Source organism: Loxodonta africana, chromosome 20, assembly GCF_030014295.1.
Source record: "Loxodonta africana isolate mLoxAfr1 chromosome 20, mLoxAfr1.hap2, whole genome shotgun sequence".
NCBI lineage: Eukaryota > Metazoa > Chordata > Mammalia > Proboscidea > Elephantidae > Loxodonta > Loxodonta africana.
This window is the reverse complement of record NC_087361.1, coordinates 66,141,893-66,157,071: the sequence shown is the minus strand read 5'-3', so window position 1 is coordinate 66,157,071 and position 15,179 is coordinate 66,141,893. Positions and strand designations below refer to the sequence as shown.

At 53.0% G+C, this 15,179-nt stretch overlaps 1 long non-coding RNA gene across 6 annotated transcripts in view; it reads right to left on the bottom strand.

Annotated features, from left to right (window-relative positions):
• The window catches only part of LOC111750710 (uncharacterized), a 49,571-nt gene that overhangs the window by 17,309 nt on the left and 17,083 nt on the right, over positions 1-15,179 (bottom strand). The window contains exons 2-4 of one of the 6 annotated variants that reach the window (XR_010318747.1): positions 11,308-11,372; positions 9,769-10,759; positions 1,418-9,430 (exon numbers count right to left, since the gene is read on the bottom strand). This is a non-coding gene — a long non-coding RNA (uncharacterized LOC111750710). Of the gene's footprint in view, positions 1-1,417; positions 9,431-9,768; positions 14,830-15,179 lie in introns of those variants that run through there. The other 5 variants (XR_010318745.1, XR_010318746.1, XR_010318744.1 and 2 more) reach the window with 5 other exon arrangements.

Below are 15,179 nucleotides of genomic sequence, written 5' to 3'. Positions count from 1 at the left end.
ATCCATGTTTTCTTCCTCTGTCTGTCAGTCTCCTTCCCTCTCCACGTCCCTCCTCACCTAATAGAATGGCTGTGCTCTCAGACACGCAAGGCCTCTGCTCAGAGTGCAGGCTGAAAAGAAGTAACAGCTAAGAGGGTTTGGGGGATCTGTGCCTGGCAAACCCCACCCCAAAGAAGACGCATGACTGGGCCAAGCCAGCCCAGCAAGGACACTTGATTTTCACCTCCTAGGGGTTTGGCTGACTCAGCCCAGGCCTCTGGGGGCGGGAGGGCTGCAAGCAGCAGCCAGGACCTCAGGCTCATCTCAGAGGGGCTCAACTCTGGAGTGTGCTTACGGTCAGTTTATGTTTGAAATAAAACATTCAACAATGTCAGAGACACTGGACGGACTGTGCCCCACAGCAATACCACCATAGATGGAGGAGCAAATACATGTACCTGGACAAGGAAGGGGGGGGGATGTGAGAGGAAACAAAAAGTGAACAGAGAACAAGCATGATCTTACAGACAGGTCCACTTTAAGGTCCCTGCTCTGGCAGATGTTTCCACTCTAAGTCTGCAGACAGTAATAACCAAAAAAATACATGATTTTCTATTTTAATACCATTCTCATTAGCCATTAACTGATTTATTTCAGACTTCTGATCTACCTCTCCACAGTGCCCATCTGAACATAAGAAGCTCCCCAGCTGTGGCCCTGCCTTGAGCTACTCCTTTCCCATTCCCCACCTCCTCCACAACTGCCCGCCCCGCCCCCCGCCCCCACATCCCCAATGCCCATCAAAGATCCCTAGGGGCAATGGGCCAGGGACAATCGTGATACAATACAGGGTCAGACAAGCTCAGGGTTCTGTCACAGAAGGTATGAGAAGGCAACATCCCTTTCTCCTGTTTTATTTGCAAATAATCTGTCTCCACAGGATCAGGGAAAACAAAACCAGAGCTCTAGATCCGATGCTCACGATGCTCACGTGGCCCCACGTGGCTGAGGCCTGCCGTAAACACGGAGACGTGGGGCCTGCTCCAGATCTTGGCACCCAAATGTCCTGTTCCCCGGACGGCTTCAACATCCCACAGACTCGGGCCAGGAAGGTCCTCGTCAAGGACACTCAGGCCTCTGACCTCCCTCCAGAGAGGCTTCACCTTTTCTTGCCACACTTCTCCCAGAAGCTTTGCCTAAATCTCCCTCCCGGCTACAAGTTCAGCCAGTCGCCTTCCTCCTCAAGGTTAACAGAAACAACTGGGTCCAGTAGGACAAATTCTCACAAGTGAAGGTACTGAAGACTCCGCCCACCAAAACGATTCCTCTGCTCTGAAACGTGCTGCCTGTGGCCCGCCCCCACGCGGACCCCGCCCCACGCGGACCCCGCCCCCACGCGGACCCCGCCCCCACGCGGACCCCGCCCCACACGGACCCCGCCCCAGGGGTTCTCTACAGGCCAAGGCTGCGCTGAGGGAGTGTGATCTGACAATCCACAGACATGCGCGCTGCCCCTGGTCGGCTCCCAACCGTTCTTCCAGAACACCTTCAAGTGCTGCCTAAACCATGAGCTTAAATATGTTTTAAATTAAGGTAAACACTTCTTTCCCCTTCATACAAGTTCTGGGTCTACTGAATGAAGATCACTCAGGGAGCGAAATGGCCAAGAAGACAGGCAGCTCAATCCTCAGTGCCCCTTATAAAGTGAGGGGGTTACCCTCAGAGAAAATTTAAGCCTGAGCACTCTCTTACCCCCTTCCTCTCCATAGGTCAGGCTTACTTCCCAGTCACTCATGAAGCAAACATCCAGAGCTGATGCTGGGGTGTCTAGTATCTTACTTTACATTGTACATTAGCCAATTCTTCAGCAGGTGGTGTACATTAGCCAGCAAACAGGAACATACACACAACATGCATGCTGAGCCGAGATCAGGGTATCCCTTATAAATCTGCTGGACTGTCTCTCAAAGATGCCCCAGTGAGGCCTCATCTCTAAGTGACCTACAATTCCCAGAAACCTGCCTGTACGGGCATGCATCAAGTGCCACACAGATGTGTCAATGGTTTAAAGCATCACGTTTTCAAACGTGATGACTTCTTAAACCTCATGCTGTCCATATTCCAGGAGCTCCCAAATGTAGGAAACCTCTCCGGGAACACATGGAGAGTGGCTAGTTTTCCAACCAAAAAGTGCAAGGCAATTCTCTCAAGAATCTCAAGAAGTCTAAAGGACTAGAGAATATGAAAACCCTAACACTCTGTAATTTCCTTACCCTTCAATGCACCAAAGGCCCACAGAGATCAAAGAACATTGTCCAAGACCCCTCTCCCCACTGGCCAGGGCTGGAATGCTACTAAAGCCTGGCCAGCTGGAGTCAGGGTGGGAGCCCCAATTTACACAGGTGCCAGCAGTTAGTCAGGTCTTGGCAAGACTCTCTCTGGCCAGTTTCATCCACTCTGAAGATAACCCTCGCAGAATGTGAGAGGACCCAGTGCAGCCAATGTGAAAAGAGCTATAAAACATCACATGGGAGAGAGTCACACGACTGTTGCTAATCAATTCCTCTCCTACCTGAAAAATAGCTCACATCGTTCATTATGACACACTGGGGTGGAAGGCAGAAGCAGGTTGTTTTTAATGCCAGGTAAATATCTAGCCAAGTGGCAAGCAGATAGCATCTGCAGAAATGCAGCTATTTTTAAAGCCCTGCATTCTGTTTTGCAGATTACACCACAGGTCCCCCTCAGCCCCAAGGGCTCCTACCTGCAGTCTTGGGAAGAGGTGGACCTCTGGGCTGAGGCTGCCATAGGGAAGCCTGGCTTTGCCTGGATGCAGAGTCTTGGGGAAGAGGTGGACCTCTGGGCTGAGGCTGCCATGTGGAAGCCTGGCCTTGCCTGGCTGCAGAGCCTTGGGGAAGAGGTGGACCTCTGGGCTGAGGCTGCCCATGGGGAAGCCTGGCCTTGCCTGGCTGCAGAGTCTGGGGGAAGAGGTGGACCTCTGTGCTGACGCTGCCATGGGGAAGCCTGGCCTTGCCTGGCTGCAGAGCCTTGGGGAAGAGGTGGACCTCTGGGCTGAGGCTGCCATGGGGAAGCCTGGCCTTGCGTGGCTGCACAGTCTGGGGGAAGAGGCAGACCTCTGGGCTGAGCTGCTATGGGGAGGCCTGGCCTTGTCTGGCTGCAGAGTCTGGGGGAAGAGGTGGACCCCTGGGCTGAGGCTGCCACAGGGAAGCCTGGCCTTGCCTGGCTGCATAGTCTGGGGGAAGAGGCAGACCTCTGGACTGAGGCTGCCACGGGGAAGCCTGGCTTTGCCTGGATGCAGTCTTGGGGAAGAGGCAGACCTCTGGGCTGAGGCTACCATGGGGAAGCCTGGCTTTGCCTGGCTGCAGAGTCTTGGGGAAGAGGTAGACCCCTGTGCTGAGGCTGCCATGCGGAAGCCTGGCCTTGCCTGGCTGCAGAGTCTTGGGGAAGAGGTGGACCTCTGGGCTGAGCTGCCATGGGGAAGCCTGGCCTTGCCTGGCTGCACAGTCTGGGGGAAGAGGCAGACCTCTGGGCTGAGCTGCTATGGGGAGGCCTGGCCTTGCCCAGCTGCAGAGTCTTGGGGAAGAGGTAGACTTCTGGGCTGAGGCTGCCATGAGGAAGCCTGGCCTTGCCCGGCTGCAGAGTCTGGGGGCAGAGGCGGACCTCTGGGCTGAGCTGCTATGGGGAGGCCTGGCCTTGCCTGGCTGCAGAGTCTGGGGGAAGAGGTGGACCTCTGGGCTGAGGCTGCCATGTGGAAGCCTGGCCTTGCCCGGCTGCAGAGTCTTGGGGAAGAGGCAGACCTCTGGGCTGAGGCTGCCATAGGGAAGCCTGGCCTTGCCTGGCTGCACAGTCTGGGGGAAGAGGCAGACCTCTGGGCTGAGGCTGCCACAGGGAAGCCTGGCTTTGCCTGATTGCAGAGTCTGGGGGAAGAGGTAGACCTCTGGGCTGAGGCTGCCATGGGGAAGCCTGGCCTTGCGTGGCTGCACAGTATGGGGAAAGAGGCAGACCTCTAGGCTGAGCTGCCATGGGGAGGCCTGGCCTTGCCTGGCTGCAGCACAGCAGCCTGTGGGTCTGGGGCCCTGTGCTTTTCTGCATGTGCTTTATTTTTGTTATCTTATTAAGACTGACTCAAAACTAACAAGCCAAAAAGGGAACTGGTGGCTCTAAATTATTTTTGTTTTTATTATTTTTTTCTTTTTTTAATACCACTTGCCATCGGGTCAATACCAACTCATGGCGGCCCCATGTGTGTCAGAGCAGAACTGTGCTCCATACGGTTTTCAAGGGCTGATTTTTTTTAAGTAGATCACCAGGACTTTTTTCTGAGGTACCTCTGGGTGAACACAAACCACCAACCTTTCAGTTAGCAGCTGAGCGCATTAACCATTTGTACCAAACAGACACTTCTCTTTTTTGCAATAGAAGGTGGTGAAATATAAAGAACTTCCTGATGGCAAGGGGCCCTCCCTAACTCCACAATCCCACTTTCACTCCAGGGTTTTGAACCACGAAGAATTGAGAATTTTACCGAGAGAGCAGTTCCTCTAGCCACCCCTTGCAGTACTGCAAGCACCCCCAGCAGCAACTGAGGTGCCCCATCTCTATACAGATCTCTAGGTGGGAGCCTGAGCACCGTCACTTGCTGGAGCCTCATCAACCAGCCAGCTCCACCACCTGCACTCAATCTCCAGCTGCATCCCTCCTCCTTCTGGGGAGTCCTTCAAATATTATATCTCTCCCCATCTACCCTAATTCATGCCAAGAGTGTTTATTCAGGGAAGAGGACTCTGGTTGCTCTGGGACTCCGTTTGCTCAAGACCTCTTCCATCTCATTTTAACTCAGGTCTAGTTTTCCTTGTCCTGAGTTCCTGGCTAAGAAACACCTCCCCAAATATTTAGAGAGACCCAGTACTACTTGGCAGGAACCTCTGAGAAGATTCTGGTTCAACCCCCTCATTTTAGAGACAATGAATCTGAAGCCCAAAGAGGGAAAGTGAGTGAGTGAGTTAATTTTTACCAATGGAACCAAGACAGAATCCAGGTCTGCTGACTCCACTACACCAAGCAACCTAGAGCCCACTTCCCACCCCCTCTGAGCCCCCACACCTCACTACCACAGACACCCACCTCATTTGGTCTGTAACCCTAGCAAGGCCCTTGTACAACATCAGACTCCTGGCAGCAGATGGCAGTCTCCACGGTACAGGGAGGCTGTGCGCCAATGACAGGCCAAGGAGGGAAGGATCACGTGGCCTGACTCACCATGGACGGGTCTGCCTCTTCCACCAAGTAAACAAGTCCTAAGCCCTGGGGCTGGACACGCTGAAAACAGCTCCCTCCCCCATCTACAGCACCACAAGCCTGCCTCAACCTCTCAAGACACCAAGCAAGACCAAACATCTGACACGAGGTGACTTGTGCTTGTCCCTTCCCTATCATGATAATCAGCTCGTGGAACCATGCATTCCGGAAAGTGAGGCTGAGCTCAGAGTCCAGTGACTCAGCAAAGATTTAACCCAAATGTTCCCCTGTGCCGCACAGACCATGCTGAGCAGAGAAGCCAGCTGGCACCACGTGAGGGTGGGAGATGAAAGGCCAAGAATAGCCTTGGCCAATGGAAAAAACTCTTAGTCTGTGACTGAAAGCTTGACATCTAGTCCCACCTTGATCCCTGAGTGGCTGTGTAACTTTGGACAAGTCCCTGTAAGCTATGGGGCCCTTGGATTTTGCTAGTTATTAGGAGAAAAGAAGGGGTCAGTATCCTTAGCACTCCTAATTCTTTGGAGAAAGACTCAATATGGTTTCCCCAGGTGGCTAAGGTCCTTCAGTGTCCTAGATACCCCTGTTTGATCATCATTTGGACCCCTTCTTATGTGTGGGTGTCCTTGTTCTTCATTCCCACACATTCTCCATCTATGTCTTCTTTATATATTTTCTTGGTAAGATTTTTAGAGCAGTTTGAGGTTTACAGAAAAACTGCAGAAAGCAGAGTCCTCATAAGCCTCTCTCAGACATTACTTGATATATTTTAAATTACTATTAACTGTTTGAATGATCTCTCCCCACACTAGAACGAATGACCCATGAGAGCAAATTTTGTTTTGTTGAGTTCTATGTCCTCGGCACTGGTACAGTCCCTCACATAGAGTACAGGCTCTATACATATTTACAGAAGGAAAGGGTCTGCCTTGCTCAGCCCTGCCTGTCCACAGATACCCAAGACTATCCACCTCTGCCCTGCCTTCCCCAGGGACAGGGAAGTTCCCCCCGGGTCTCTGGCCCTTCACTCTGGTTCAGGTCAGTTCTCCTGGTTGCTTATCCTCTGAGGGACTTAGCTCCCAAAAATGTCTGACTTCAACCCAAGAGGGTATGGGGACAGCTGAAAAAGTACAGGCCTGGATTCCAATCTTGACAAGCCCTCAGTACCAAGCATGTAACCTTGGTTAAGTCACTTGATAACCACAGTTTCTTTAACCATGTTGTTGTTGTGGGCCCTCAGGTCAATTCCAACTCATAGGAACCCTATAGGACAGAACAGAACTGCCCCATAGGGTTTTCTAGACTGTAATCTTTAGAGGAGCAGATCACCAGGTCTTTTCTCGTACGTAGCTAGTGGGTTTGAACTAGTGACCCTTCGGTTAGCAGCCAAGCCCTTAACCATTGCGCCACCAGGCTCCTTTAATCTTAAAAGGGAGATAACACCTACTTCCCATGGGAGTTCTGAGGATAAAATCAGAAAAGCAAAGGAGGGAGAAACAGTAACCTGGCCAACGTAGTAGGCCTTACTAAAGGTCAATTTCCCTTCCCCAGGCAGCATGCTGAGACCAGGAGTTCTGATGCCCACCTCATACCCTCACGCCTCATTACAGACCCTGATCTGGGCGCCATACTGTCTGTAGCCTAGGCATTCAGATGTGAGTCCTTCAGAGGGAACACATGTACACACACAGCCATCCTAGTCCACAGCAGGTAGCCCAGCCAAGCACTGGGCCTGTCCCCCACACCCTCCTGGCCTTGCTCCTGTGATCATTTGGAGCACATCAACCTCCCCTGCACCTCCCGCCATCCTGGTGTCCTGCTCTACTCCTGCCCTGGCTGGACACTGTCTTGCATGTGTGGACCCAGGGCCTTGGGGCCTGGTGGTGTTCTCTGCCTTATCAGCCCACGAACAGCTCATGAGAAAGGAGCCAGCAAAAACCAAACCCAGCCTGTGCTTCCTTCACAGTCAACCCATGTCCAGAAGAGCAACAAGGGCCTCCCATAGACTGCCAGCTGGCGGAAAAAGAAGTATCTCTTATGTATCTCAGCAGAAGGCAATGCACCCAAAAGTGACCAGCATGAGGTACAGATCCTCTTGAAAGCTGTGGCTGCAGCCTCAGGGGCACCTATGCCAGGGGACAGAGCCAAGACATGCATTAAACAATTCACAGGCCTGACCAGCCCAGGAGTCAGTGGATGAGAGAAGGTGCTGACCAATTGGGTCCTCTGGCAGGGCCCCTCCCCACACCACCCTGGCCAAGCCACAATACTACTGCTCCTGCCCCACCAGCTCTATTAACCTCTGCTGGATCCTGGATGGAAAGGCCCAACACTGCCGCCTAGCTCCCAAACCTCAGAGAAAAAAGCACCAGAAAAGGTTGGCCCCTCTCAGGGATGCCAACTGTTCTGTAGCCCAACTTGCAACACATAACTTCCTATGTCAGTGGAAACCAGGCTAGTGGGCAGAGAGGCAGGGCAGACAAAAACAGAAAAATCACCAGGGAAGCACCAGCATGAATTCTGGAAACACCAGGAGCCGCAGACAGCTGTGTCACAAGGAGCAGAACCAACGACCCCTCTGCTGCCCACCCTGGTAGCCTGACCTAGCCAAGGGCAGGGCAGTCAAGAGAGCCAGGCCCAGGCACACGCCACACAGATGAGGGCCGGGGCTCCAAGTGTGGCCAGCAGCTACGTCTGGCAGGAGCCTACAGCCAGCCCTGGCCAGACTCTAGCCAACACATCTTGAGGGCCTTGGCTCACTCCTCTTCATGTTCCAGCTGCACCAAAGCTGATCGCCCCTTTTTATTCATGTTCCAGGTCCAACACCCGCAGCCATCCCTAACTATGTTACTGCAGCGGGGGCTGAGACTTGTCAAATTCCTTGTAGGAAGAGACACCGGACTCTTCCAGACAGTCCTAGATTCCTCACTTGGTGAGCATCTCAACGCTACTCACTGCTAGCTTGGAGACTCATCTCGGACGGGAAGATGAAACACAGTGAGCCCAGACTGCCTGGGTTGGGGTGGGGACGAGGAAACAGCACCCACATTCACCAGACTGTGGCAGTGACTGTGTGGTAGGAGGCGGGATCACACAGGGGCCTCCCAGTATCAGGGAAAGCATCCCAAGATTATTCGGCACCATTCCTTTTATCTTCAGGCCCCCAATAAATCTACTGCTGGCTAATTCCAACTGGTCTCACTGGCCAAGAACACGGCAGTAAGCTACTGAGAGGAGAGAGACTGACGTAGCACTTGTGATGTGTCACGTGCCCACAGCCTGCTTTCTGAGCTGTCTCTCTAACGCACCAGCCCTTCCTGACTCTGCAAGCCATCGTCATTTTTAACTGCTACTGCTATCACTGTGGCCGGCATCAAGCAAGGCAGAAAGAGAGAAAAGCATTTCTACATCAACTGCCTAGAAATGCTCTGCAACGGCTTACTGGGCCAGGATTTTTTTCTTTTTTCTTTGAAGGGGAAGGGAATAAGGGCCTTGAGGAAGAAAGTGATTCATCCAAGAAACCCCACAAGTCAGGGAGAGAGCCACAAAGTCCACTGCCCAACCCACTCTCTGAACTCTAGACCACAGCCTCTAGACTAGTTGCCAGGAAAGCTAAAGTGTCTCAAGTAAGACACAGCATCTGCTGAGACCTCTCTGGGAAGAGGAGGCCCAAGCTCCAGGCAGCTCCCAGGGCCCTGAGGTTAAAGCCAGGGAAGCTAGATGCTAGGGGCCCAGCAGAGTTTCCATTCAGCTACTGTGGGAGACCTGGCTCCTCTGCCAACTGCCACACCCAGCAATGCTCCCAGATATCTCCCAGACATCCTAGCAGCTGGTCACTTCAGCTGGCTGCCCTTCCCCCAGCCTGCTGCTGGTTACTAAGCCCATTCACAGAAAATCCAGCAACCGGAGAATGGAAAGAAGAGAGCAACTGTATGTGCGATTCTGAATGGAGAAGTCTGAGGAGTCCCTGCTGAATAAGGGAAACAGTCTTCATGAGAAGGGACGTGGATGGAGGAAGGCCAGCAGGGAGTAGACCACACTTGACCTACCTGGGAGGTAGGGACGGGTTACGTCCTATTTTCCTTACTGCGTCTGGTTTCCAGTCTGGTGATGATTCACTGACAAGACTGGGATCATGTCACAACAATCAGCACTTCAGTCAGAGAAGCAGCACCTGTGAGAGAGAAGAGACAGATATCCAACCCAGCCCGCCCTATAAATACTACGCAGTGCAGCACCCTCAGTCACCACCCAGCCGCCTCCTGAGACGGCTGACCCCCTCTCTGCCCGACCAAAGTCAAACGAGGCGGAGGGCGGAGAGCAGACACAGCTCGCAGATGCCCACGGTGGAGTGTGCCTTCATATATCCTAAAGAAAATCCAAAAAAGGAGGAGGAAGAGGGGGAGGAAGGCAGGGAATGCGATGGGTCAAAAGGAGGAAGAGAGAGGTCAAAAGACATTACTGGGCAAAGCAAGGCAAACAGGAAACTAAGAAGAGAAACTGGAGGCTGACCTCTGACGTGGGGCACAACTGTGCCTTCAGCCCTGTCACATGGCCCTGGCCTCTCCTCCAGGCCCAGCATCCATCAGAGAACTCTCAGTCTTTCCTGGCCTCACCCCACATCAGCACTCTCATCCAGCACGACCTTTGAATCCACCAGCATCTGAAACAGGGGAAAGGAAATAAGGCTTGGCAGCTCTGAACCACGCACGCGCGTGCACACATATAAAGACACACACACACACCTTCCCAGAATAAAAGGCCCTGTGGAGATGGCTCACACAATCTGGGTTCCGGTTCTCTGACAGAAGTGCTTCTCTCCTGCAGGGGAGGGCAGACACGTCCGATAAGAACTGCTTAGCACAAGGCTATATATAGTCTAGGTTCCTTCCAGCCTAGAGATCTGGAGCTAGAACTTGGCAGAGAACCACGCTAGGTGCTGGCAAGGACCATCCTCCCACAGCCAGCCAGCTGAGAGCCTCACCCACAGGCTGGGGGCAGTGAGGGCAAACAGGGTCCTTCCAGTCAGCCCATTAGCCTTCTGCACTGAGGGACACGGGCTGATGGCTCCATTTTAAGGGAAAATTGACTTCTCCTAAATGTCAGGGGGCTGTATGGGGACTGAACCTGACTTACAGCTTCTCTGCAGCTCTCCAGTTGCACTAGAAAATCAATCTAGTTCCCTCTTCCGGGGAACTAGGGGCGGGGGTGTGCAGAATAAGAATGGCAAAGGCACCGCAGCTGGCTGGGCTCAATAAACGTCTATCCAGTTCTGATGTTTGAAGAAATAAAAGAATGTAGAAGAATGTGGACTGATACTTACCGCGGAGAACCGGGGCTGGCAGGCATCTTCTTTTTTTTTTTGTTCCCAGTGAATGCAAACTGGCTATTCCATCTGACCACAGGATGGCTGTCTCCTGCATATGGCACCATGCTCGGCCGGGGATGAGTCTCAAAGAGATTATCACTTACCCGTGGAGCTAACTAAACTCTCCCAAGATCTCTATAGGGAAGAAGACAAAGGAAGACATGGGCTCAGCTCATGGAACCAAGCAATTAATTGTGCAGACTCCAATCAAGGCCCCATCTGGGGTTAATGTGGCCCCTGTGACCATGGCCCTCAGCTCATCATCTAATGATAGAAGCAAGACGATGCTGGGCAAAGTCATGGGGGCCCATCATTCTGGAGAAAGGCCAGCACCAATGGGCACAGGGTCTAATCAAGGGGGGCCTGTCCATCATCTCTTTCAGAACACAAATCTGAGAGACCAGACAGCTGTCCCAAGGACGGAATCCAGGTTCTCGTCTCATGCACAGTTCCAGACAAAGAAATACAAGACACAGAAGGATCCAATACCCACACATATACAAGTTTTTTAGGTCAAGTTCCTCTCTACGCAGGCTGAGGAAGACATGGCGAGAAGAGCTGTGGCTGCCCTCGCCCTCTGGGTGGGCATGGGCCCCCATCCCTTGCCCTGCTCCACCCTCGCTGTGACCCCAGCCAGCTCTGCCCACTCCCTCTGCCTCCCAAGGCCCAGGAGCCACCCCTACCCGAGATTCCAAACGAGCCGCCCTAGGAGGTCCATGGAGAGGAGGTGGTCCGTGTCAAACGTCATCTACGGGAAAGCGTGAGGCTGAAAAATGGCACAGGAGGGAAGCAGGAGGCCACACCCGGGCCAGGGTGTCCCCTCAGTCCCCACACATGGGTCATTAGTGCCCCTGGCCCCCCGATACTGGCTGAGGGAGGTAGAGAGAAAAGGAAGCCAGGTGCTGGGGATAATGGCTTGGCCACGAATTTAGTGGCAGTGGCAGCCCATCTTCCCGCTGTCTCTCAAGGAGGCACCGCAGGGCGGGGCGGGGCAGGGCGGGGCGGGGGGGAATCACGCGCCTATAGCGCAATGCTGCAGACTCAAGAAAAGTCTAGAACCCTGAGTCACCAGGATGATACTCTCCCCCTCCAGAAAAGGTAGAGGCTCAAGGACCACTGTTCTGCCCAAGAAAGAAGTGGGGATGATGAAGGGGAGATAAGCTCTGATTTGGGACAAATAAGGAAGGAAAGGCTGAAGCCAGCTACCCAAGGGCTGACCTTTAGCTACTTGCAACAAAGGCTGGTGACATGGAGCCACCATGTATGAAGCCCAGCAGGGACCCCTAAGACACCACATTCCCACCTTGTACATTCGCTCCTGGAGACCAGGATCGCCAGTGTCCACTCACTAAGGACTGTCCAGTCCACACCCAAGAGGGTAATCGCCCTCTATCCGCAACAATGACCACCAAGATTATCATAGACAGAGCCATGTTGAAAAATCCCAAAAGGTTTCCTGAGCCCATAAAGGTGTCTGTCATTTGGGGCCAGCAAGAGGCACTCTTGATATGATCCCAGTTACTAAGGGTATTTAATAGCACAAACAGCTGTATTTCCTTTTTAGATTCTAAGATTCCAGGGTCCACAGAGCCATGCTAAGTTACCTGGGGTCGCCCCAACCCTGATGCCTGGCTGTGACCTTCTTCTCTGCCAGCCCTCCCTTAAAATGACCCCGGCCTGAGGACCGGCTCCGAGCCTGTGCCGCTTTCGTGTTGACAGAATATCCTGGCCACTCAGCTCAGAGCTCCATCTCCCGGCTCACCATACACTGAGTCATCTTCCAAAGAGGAAAAAACAACAAAGCAGCCGTCACCAGGGTCCCATTGCCATTGACTGACGACTCACTGGCTGTCGTCACTCTCCTTCTGCAACCCCCAAATTAATGACGAAAGGCTTCAGGGTGCCCAGCTCCCCTCCCACGGGACCCAGTGTCGTCAGGAGCCGAGCACCCACTGCTGAGATCCGGGAGGAAGGAGAGCTAAGCCAGCATCGCAGGCTCCCAGCAAAGCTTACTGGTTAACCCCCACTCTGCCACCATGGCTGGCCTCACCTCTCCCTTCTCATCTGACTGACGCAGAAGCTAACGGGGCATTTGCTCCAGGCTGGGAAAGGCACTACCTCCCAAGCTTCTGTGTTTACTGCCCAGGTTACCTCCTCTCTGCTCATGCTTATGACTCCATTGCAGGCACACAAGCTCCCCTCTCCCCCATTTCTGGTCTGTTGTTGTTATTAGGTGCCACTAAGTCAATTTTTGACTCATAGTGACCCTACGTGACAGAGAAGAACTGTCCCATAAGACTTCCTAGGCTGTAATCTTTGTAGAAAAGGGGCCCTGGAGGTGCAGTGGTTAAAGCACCCAGCCACTAACCAAAGGGTCAGCGGTTCAAACCAACCAGCCACTCCATGGGAGAAAGACATGACAGTCTGCTTCCATAAAGATTTACAGCCTTAGAAACCCTGTGGGGCAGTCACTACAGAGCGACTGGGTAAGTCTGAACCACAAACCTTTTGGTTAGCAGCCAAGTGCTTAGCTACGGTGCCACCAGGGCTTCTTGCTATGTTCCTTCTGTATGTCCCAACCGACAACGAGGCAGGTGGAAGAGAACCGCATCAGTATCTGCCGAGGACCTATTTGCCTGGCAATGTATTGGGCATTTCTCATGGATGGACAGCACCAAGACTTCGAGAAGCTAAATGACTTGTCTAAAACCATGCAGCTAAGAGGAGGCAGCTAAGATGCAAACCTAGGGCTGTCCCACACCAACGTCTACGCTCAGCGCCCCCTTCCTTCCATGCCAGATCCACTGACTTCTGTGTTCTGGAGCTTATTCCGCTCTGAAGATGCTGCAACCCCTAGGCCACCTCCACCTCCTCTTCAAGTGGAGTTTTTTAACCCATCAATTTCTGCTACGAAAAGTCATCATCTTGGCGAGCCTGGCCTCAGAGAGGAGAGTGAATGAGACAGCAATGAGTGCATTCAGCTGGCACAGGACAGGTAAGTGACCCAGACTATGGGCACAAGAAGATTAGCTACTCACACTCCTACTCTGCATTAGGGGTTTACAAAATTCCTTAAAAAGACACATCAGCAGCATTTTCAGACACTGAGAATTCAGAGAGGGAAACTCAAGGACCGTGAGAGATCGAGGTTTCAACCACAGTCAGACACAATCAGCCATGGGACACTCCTCCCAGGGACGTGGTGAGGAACAAACAAAACCACCACCGTCAAAGAGGCTAGGGTGGTACCTGGCACAAGGAGGCACCAACTGGATATTTGTTTTCTTTCTTCTTTCCCTGGCTTCTTGGAATACACAACCTAATAGGTGGCATAAGACTTACATACGAAGAACGTAGCACCAAAAGTACCCTAAAAGGGGGCTGAAAGGTATGGGAGCTTGGCTGGACAGCCAGGGCAACTGTGAGAATCTCTTCTTTCTGGGGAGGAAGGTGGGACTGCCACAGGTGGAGACGCAGTGAAGAGGAGGTGTGAAAACAGAGTGAGCAAAGAGAGTAAGTCACCTGGTTTCATAGGAATACCTGTCCATTTAGGAAAAGGGAGGCAGTACGACTGTACAAGAAAGCTAAAGCCAGTCACAGACAGCCTTGAACGTCATGCTCAAGAGAAGGGAGTTTATTCTGGAAACGATGAGAAACCATTTTAAATTTCTGAGCAAGACAGACAAGATGGCCGCAGCACGCAGAAGGGACGGGAGAGAAGAGGGACTGGCAGCAGGGAGCCTCACTAGAGGACTAGAGCTGGGAGCCGGCACGGCAGTAGGAATGGAGGAGAAATGGAAGGAAAAAGGGAAAGAGCAGGGCCATCCGAGCAAATCCTCAGAGCTGCCCTGGACCCCACTCCCTGTCTCCACGGGGAGAGTCGTGCCAGGGACAGAGCCTATTGGGAGAACACACACCACAAGTCTGACACGTCTGAGAGGAACTGCCATGTCTCTGTCTCCACTCATCCCCCAAATACTAGGCTTTTCCCCGAACTGCTGTAAGCTCAGGCTGGCAAGGGCATGGGCCTCCCAGGCCTTCGGTGAGTAATACCCACACTCTGGTGAGGCCAGGCCCCAGGTAGTGGAGGCTGTACCCAGAAGTCTTCTACCTAAACCCCCACCCAGAGCTGTGTCCACGGGTGGGCCTCCTCCACTGCGGCAGCCACCACTGTGCCCGCCTCTGCTGCGCTTTTGGCCCCCCTTCCCCTCCTCCGTCATAGCCCCCGCCCCCCGCCCACTCTGCGCAACTGGCACAGCAGGACCAGAAAAACCAACGCCACCATGTCGGAAGCCAGGAGAAATGCCTCCAAGATGGCAGCCATTAAAAAACGTCCCAAAATATTGTAAACCCACCCAGAAAAGGGAAGCCAGTGACAAGGGGAGTGAACTGCCAGCAAACTCTAGGCTCCCACACTTTCCCTTACTCTCACAATGATCACGTCTTTTGCTTCAGAAATTTCCTCCTCCAAATCAGAAAGGGTAAGAGAGAAAAAAGGGTACCATCCCATCCCCCAGGGGCCCTGAGGAGCCATAGGTGACACAGGGCATTGAAG